This window comes from Mus caroli, unplaced genomic scaffold (genome assembly GCF_978045245.1).
Source record: "Mus caroli unplaced genomic scaffold, Mus_caroli_1 scaffold_49, whole genome shotgun sequence".
Taxonomy (NCBI): domain Eukaryota; kingdom Metazoa; phylum Chordata; class Mammalia; order Rodentia; family Muridae; genus Mus; species Mus caroli.
In genome coordinates this window covers 529,962-537,500 of record NW_028227304.1, presented here as the reverse complement: position 1 = coordinate 537,500, position 7,539 = coordinate 529,962, and the positions used below count along the sequence as shown (strand labels likewise).

The 7,539-nt window shown below is 32.6% G+C and overlaps 1 pseudogene; it reads left to right on the top strand.

Annotated features, from left to right (window-relative positions):
- The first annotated feature begins 4,497 nt into the window (after positions 1 to 4,497).
- LOC146999723 (NADH dehydrogenase [ubiquinone] flavoprotein 2, mitochondrial pseudogene) lies at positions 4,498 to 5,124 on the top strand (annotated as a pseudogene).
- The last annotated feature ends 2,415 nt before the right edge of the window (positions 5,125 to 7,539 follow it).

Below are 7,539 nucleotides of genomic sequence, written 5' to 3'. Positions count from 1 at the left end.
TCCTTTTCTTTCTTTCTTTCTTTCTTTCTTTCTTTCTTTCTTTCTTTCTTTCTTTCTTTCTTTCTTTCTTTCTCTCTCTCTCTCTCTCTCTCTCTCTTTCTATCTTTCTTTCTTTCTATTTCTTCCATTGTTCCTTTCCTTCTTTCTCTCTCCCTTCCTTCCTTCCTTCCTTCCTTCCTTCCTTCCTTCCTTCCGTTCTTCCTTTCTTCCTACCTTTCTTCCTCTATCTCTCTCTCTTTGTTTTTTCTTTTTCTTTCCTTGTTTGTTTTTTCTTTCTAAGTTTCTATCTCTCTCTCTCACTCTCAGTCTCTCTCAGTCTCTCTCACTCTCTATTTCTTGCTCTGACTCTCTCTCCCTCTGTTTATTAATTTTTTTTGAGTTTTTTATATTGGGTTTTTCTTTGTATCTCTTACTGTTTTCCAGCTTTGCGAAATCATTAAAGTTCATTTAAAAAAAAAAAAAAAAAGAAAACACTAAAAATAAAATAGAAGCCTAAAAAACAAGAAACTCTAATACACTTTTCTAAAACTCTACAAATCCTTTTATAATACCATAGAAATCTAAAATGAATACACATAAATCTGAAAAATCCCTAAAACGTTTATTCATTCATTTATTTATTTATTTTTAATTAATTTTGTATATTTCATAAATTCTGTCTTTCTCCATATGTTTCCATCTCTGAATCGTTCCCTCTTTCTCCCTTTCCCTCTCTTATTTTCTTTCTTTCTTTCTTTCTTTCTTTCTTTCTTTCTTTCTTTCTTTCTTTCTTTCTTTCTTTCTGTTTCTTCCTTTCTTCCGAACTTTATCTCTCTGTCTCTCTTTTTCTTTATGTTTTGACTTTATTTGTTTTATTTCTTTTTTTATCTATCAATTTCTCACTCTCCCCTCCTTCCTTCCTTCTTTCCTTCCTTCCTCTCACACTCTCTCACTCTCACTCTTTCAATCTTTTTCTTTATTTCTTTGTTTCTTTCAATATTACTTTCTCTCTATCTCTTAACAGATATAAATATATCGAAATAATCCCATGAATCTGATCTGAACCACAGGACTACATATTAGTTTCACATCCTTTATATACGAGTATATACTGAACATAATAATTTGTTTCTATTGAGCAAAATAAAACAAAATGATTGGGTTGCAAAACACTGGGAATTCCACTCCCTTTGGCTGTTACTGAGGCCTTCTTACTTGCTCAGCTCTATGAAATGAACTTTCATGTTGTGATGGTTTGTACATGCTCATCTCAGGGAGTGGCACTATTAGAAGTAGGTGTGGTCTTTTTGGATTAGCTGTGTCACTGTGGATGTTCTGATCTGAACACCCAATTCTGATGTCAATTAAAGCTTAAATTAAAAACCCAAACTTAAATACACTAAAATCTTTAAAAGAAAAAAAATAAAGAAAACACTAAAAATACAATAGAAGCATGTAAATCAGAATGTGTCCCCTCGTAAGTTGGGTCGACCCAATGAATGGCCACACATCCATATGCACTTAAGCGGCAATAATTCAACTTATTGGGCTTTCAAACAAACAAAAGTATGAAGTAGATGGGGTTGAATTGATGAGTACATATGGGTATTGGTAAATACTGGGAAATGAAAAGTAGATGTGATCATCCTTCATTGTATTCCTATATGAAATTATCAAAAATAAAGAAAAAACATTAAAAATGAGTTGTTTGTTTCTAAACACACTAAGTACATAAAGATCATTTTTAATACTTATAAATATGAATTTCTGCCCTTTCCAATTTATAACCCCTATGACAATCCTGAGTGCACTATTTACTTATTCTCATGCATTAAATTATTGTTAATTTTAGTGAAATAAGCTCATAATTGCTGTCATGTCCCAAAGCAAGTAGACCAAATCTCTGAGTTCAAGTTTCTGAGTATTCTACTTTTGGCCTTCACAGAGCCTGTTGTTAATCTAATATTTTAATTATAAAGATCCTTCTTTTTGATAGCCCTTTCATGGTAGCCTCTGACTTTTTACAAATTGTTAGGCTGTCTCACTAATTACACACTGACTTGTTGCTTCTGCCTGTTTTCTGTGTGTCAGACTTGCCACAGAACATGGTAAAACGTGGGTCTTTCTTAGACTTTCACTTCTATGAACAGATAATATGACCAAGGTCCTTAATTTAGTTGGAGCTGCTTACAGTTTCAGAGACTTAGTACATTACATCAAGAAGTGAGCATGGCAGTGTTTGGGCAGTCATGGTTTAGGAGGAGCTGAGAGTTCTACAACTTCATCTGAAGGCTGTTGCAGAATATTGACTTACAGGCCTCTAGTATAAGGGTCTTAAAGCCTACACCCACAGTGACACAGCTAATCCAAAAAGACCACACCTACTTCTAATAGTGCCACTCCCTGAGATGAGCATGTACAAACCATCACAACATGAAAGTTCATTTCATAGAGCTGAGCAAGTAAGAAGGCCTCAGTAACAGCCAAAAGGAGTGGAATTCCCAGTGTTTTGCAACCCAATCATTTTGTTTTATTTTGCTCATTAGAAACAAATTATTATGTTCAATCTATACTCCTATATAAAGGATGTGTCACTAATATGTAGTCCTGTGGTCACTGGGACTTATACATGAACCTGTGTATTATATTTAGTAATCATCTTTAATTAAAAAGTATATGCTTATGTTAATTATATTTAATAGATATTTTTGATCACTTACCTCATAGAAGGATAGAAAAAAGGTAGAGATACTGAACTATTTGTTAACAATCTAAGGGTTATTGAAGTATTTATTTATGGACAGCACTGTTAAAAACATCATTTGAACTTAGTCACATAACCACTAAACTAATTAAAAATATATGATATTAATACAATTTGCTTAAACATTACCTGATTCAGATGCTTAGATAAAAAGCTTGGAGCACAGATCCCAAACACATAGTCTAATCCTCTACATATCATCCAATTCTTGGCAACAACAAGTAAACCACAAATGTCCCACCCAAGTTTTGCTTCCCATATGCTTGGGACACTGGCAATTAGTGGTTCCTAGATCCTTAGCACACATCCCAAACTTCCTTTGTCATCCTTTAGCTCTGAGTACTGACAGATAAGGAGTCACCAGACCCTGACACTGGGCCTGAATTCCCCAAGATCCAGGTGTGGACCAAGCCACAATGCACAAATGATTGGTTCCCTGTTTCAAATTGCACTCTAAAACTAACTCCAGATGTGGAAGTCAAAGCACAGAAAGAAAGAAAAGAAGAGCAGAAAGATACTATACCTCTCATAAAAGTTACAAACCACATCATAATGCCCCCAGTGAAAATAACCTTGAAAACCTACCAGAAACATTTTAAATAAATAGTAAATCATGTTCAGATGACAAGAATATATTCCAGGATAATAAAAGGAGTTGATTACTTAGTATTTACCTTTGAAATGTGTTCAACCCAAGTTATAAAGCCTTTAGAGGGGGACCATGGAAGACAAAGTGTTGTAACACTTTTAGGTAGTAAGCTGATTATTTTCAAGTACAACATTGACAGTTTATGGAAAATGTTTTTAAAGCTTATGATCCATGCAGGATTGGAGATATTTAAACTCTCCAGTATTTTATAGGTATAATAATTTCAATAAAAATAGGAAGAGATGAGGTAACACTTCATCTACATATGAAAGTCAAAGAATATTCTAGGACTTTCTAAAGAAACATGACCCTGGAAATGATAGATATGACTATCTAGTTCACTTTCATTAAAATAAGGATTACAGAAAATAAATGATCAATCTATTTTTAAATTACCACTATTAGTCTCATATACTTTATGTTAAAATTGCATAGTACATTAAATGGCTATTCAATGAATGTTAGTTTTTATGCTAATTCTTGATAAAACTTACAATAAACATATTATATAACATACTGGGATTCTTGATAATATTAATAATATTTATATGTTCTAAAACCTAAATTTATTTAACATTGTATTTGCTTAAAAGTACCACGTTTATTAACATCATAAATTGAAATAAAGTTATGTTAAGATTAATTTGCATCTATACAATTTAACTATGCTCAAAATTCATCTAATTGAATAATAGCATTTTTCGAAAATTATACTCTTATTTTAAATAAGATACTTTTAACTTAGAATACAAAATCAATAATATTTTTTGAAAAACAACAGAAATACTTGTTTTGTAATATAACTAGAGAAATACTTTTTAAAAAACTCGTTCAAATAGACTAATATTATACAAGCAATACAATCTTCAAAACTTGTTAGAAGAAAAATTATATAGGTGTTTAAGTATTTCAGCATGTATTTTGAAAATGGTTTATTGCTTCTCTTGTAAAGTTTATAAAAACTGTAATTGAAATTGTGTAATAAATTTACTTGTCTATTGATCTAGCCAGACACTACTTCACTATAAAAAATCTTCTTTACATTCAGAACCAGACTTGAGCAGCCAGGATAGGAGAATATTGTGGCCAGTCATGTTCTGAATACATGCGAGGAGCCTTATTTGTGCATTGTAATCCTCCTGAGAATTTCCCAGATACTACATTTGATTCTACACCAGGAAAGTATAAGATAATGGAAGCAGTAATAAAAAATTACCCAGATGGGCATAAAGCAGTTCTGCTGCCTGTCCTGGATCTACCACAAAGGCAGAATAGAAGGTTTTTCCTCTCTGCTGTGAACAAGGTGGCAGAAGTTTTAGAACTACCTCTAATGAGAGTATGCAAAGTAAAAACTTTTTATACAATGTACAATCAAAAGCCAGTGTCATGTATGTACTAGTATCTTTGCATGCTTGAGATTCTGAGAGACTGGAGACCCTTCAGAGAATGCTTAGAACAAAAGGTAGATGCACTATACCTGAAAAACTATTCACTGTTATGGCAGGTGAATACTTCAGGATGTGTAAATGCACCAATGATTCAAATAAATGACAACTTCTATGAGGATCTAACAACCAAGGTTATTGAAGATAATACTAATGAACTCAGAACTGGGAAAGTTCCAAAGCGTGGGCCAAGAAGTGTCTGGTTCTATTTTGAGCCAGCTGGAGGCCTTCCTTCTTTGACTGAACCACCCAAACAACCTAGCATTGCTGTAGAAGAAAGACTTTAACTTATATTCACTGTAGAGATGTCACTGGAGAAATAAAATATGAAATTATTTACATTTTTTTAAATCCTCTTTATTTTCCCAGTACTTCCAGTTATGCATTTTGCTTGGTGAATTCTTTTCCTTTAATAATTGGTTTTCATGATCTGCTATGATAGAGTATTATCACCAATTGGTGCTTTAAAAGGAACAGTAGTGAAAGCCATTACACAGGGTCAGAGCATTAGTGATTCACTGATAGACTATAACAGAAAGACCCTGATGGCAGATAAAAATATACAGCTTTTATTTCATGTTATTATTAAGAGCCACTGAATTTAAAATGGGAAAAAAGCCAGCCACATATTACTCATTATAGCTCAAATGAATTAAAGTGTTAATTTTATATTTCTCTAATCACATATTCATTCAATATTGTTCTCATTTGCTGCCTTCCAAGACTGGCATTTATAATTTGACTATTCATCAGAAATATGTAAGGCTTTTACAAGAAAAAAATCCTTTTTCATTGTAAATGAATCTATAAGATAATAATACCTAGTTTCCTGAAACACTTAGACTATAAAGAAAATTTTTAGATGGTAAAACTTATAAAATTATGTATTAAATTGAAATGAGAATATGGAATCTTGCACAAGGGCATCTTCCTGCAGTAGCAATGAATTTGAGCCATGTGATAAGATCCAGGAGTGATATGATAATTCAGACAAATTAAAGAAGTAGGTTAAAGTCCAGTCCATTTGCTAACAATTGTGAGTAAGGCTGGAAAAGAAATGCAGAAGTTTTCAGGTAGAATACCAGAGGAAGTGTTCTCTTCAGTGTTCTATCTCTGTGAAGAAAAACATTCAAGAGTGATTTGCTTACAGTCCACTGTCGTTATGGAGGGTAGCCTGGTGGCATGCAGACACAGGTGCTGGTGAAGTAACTGAGGATTCTATTACTGGATTCACAGGGACCAGCAAGAATAAGACACTGGCACTGATCTGACAGTCTTTCACCGACAAGGTCATATTTCCTCCTACAAGGCCTCACCTACTAGTACAAGGCCACATCTTCTAATTTCTCTGAAGTAGTGCCATTCCCTTATGACCAACCACTGGAATACATGAGCCCACAGGTGTCATTCTTTTTTTTTTTTTTTTTTTTTCGTTTTTTCGAGACAGGTGTCATTCTTATTCAAACCACTGCAGAAAGCAAAATTAGAAATCCACTGAAGTATAATTGTTGCTTTGTTCGTAATTAAAATTATTTTCAGGACACCATGTAAATAGTGAGAGCTATGCTTTATCCAAGTTGAACTGCTCTTGTCTGTAGTTACCATTAATATGACTTTGAATAGTTTATTTTTTGGTATATATTCTTTAGTAATTTAAATATTAAATAGGGTTGGAAGGAAGGCACAGTGAATAAAAGTGCTTGCTGCTAATCCTGGAGTACTGCACTTGATCCTTGGACACTACAATATATACGCTAGAATGGAATCACAAATTTTCCTCTGACTTCTGCATAAACACAACCCACATGCACTGAATAAAAACGTAAAACTAAATTAATAATTAGTTAAATGTAAAGTTAAATTAATTAACTTACTTTTTAAAGCAGGGCTACGGAGAAGACCCATTAGTGACTCATGCATTATGCTAATTTAGGGTACCAAGTTCTGTTCAGAGCACCCATATCAGACAGCTCACAACATTGGATAAGTACATCTCTAGCTGTTGGGAGTCTTAATTTTGACTTCTAGATCCATTGTCAATATCACCTGCATATATCAACATTCTAACATATATATTTTGTTGAAGCTATGTTTTAATTCTTTACAGACAGAAATAAAGTTTATATTAATGACCCAAAATTATATTGTAGCATAAATTAAGGATACAAATTCTAAGTTAACAGAATGTTGAATTTAGTAATTTCATTAACATATGAGAGAAGTGTTTTCCTAGGACAATGTTCTCTGTTGTATTTAAGTTCTGTTTTAAAGTTGTATAAAAAGTATATATTTTATGTGCCCTTTGTGGACAGGCATTTTGAAACCCATGTACCTATAGTTCACTCATGATATATTTATCTGTAATTTTGTATAAGTGCATGTGTGTGTGTATGTGTGTGTATGTATATATGTATATATATATATGTATGTGTGTATATATATATATATATATATATATATATATAATGCATGTATATGTATATATATGTATATATAATGTATATCTATATATACGGCATAGAAATATATCATAATTCATTCTCTCTGATTAATAAATTTTATTTTTCATGCTTTATTATATGTGTTTGGGTGGGTTTGCCCACACATGTATCTGGGCATTGTGTGTGTATGTGCTGTTTCTGGATACAACAAGAGGAATCAGATCTCTTCAAACTGGAGTTACAGGAAGTTCTTACTTGCCA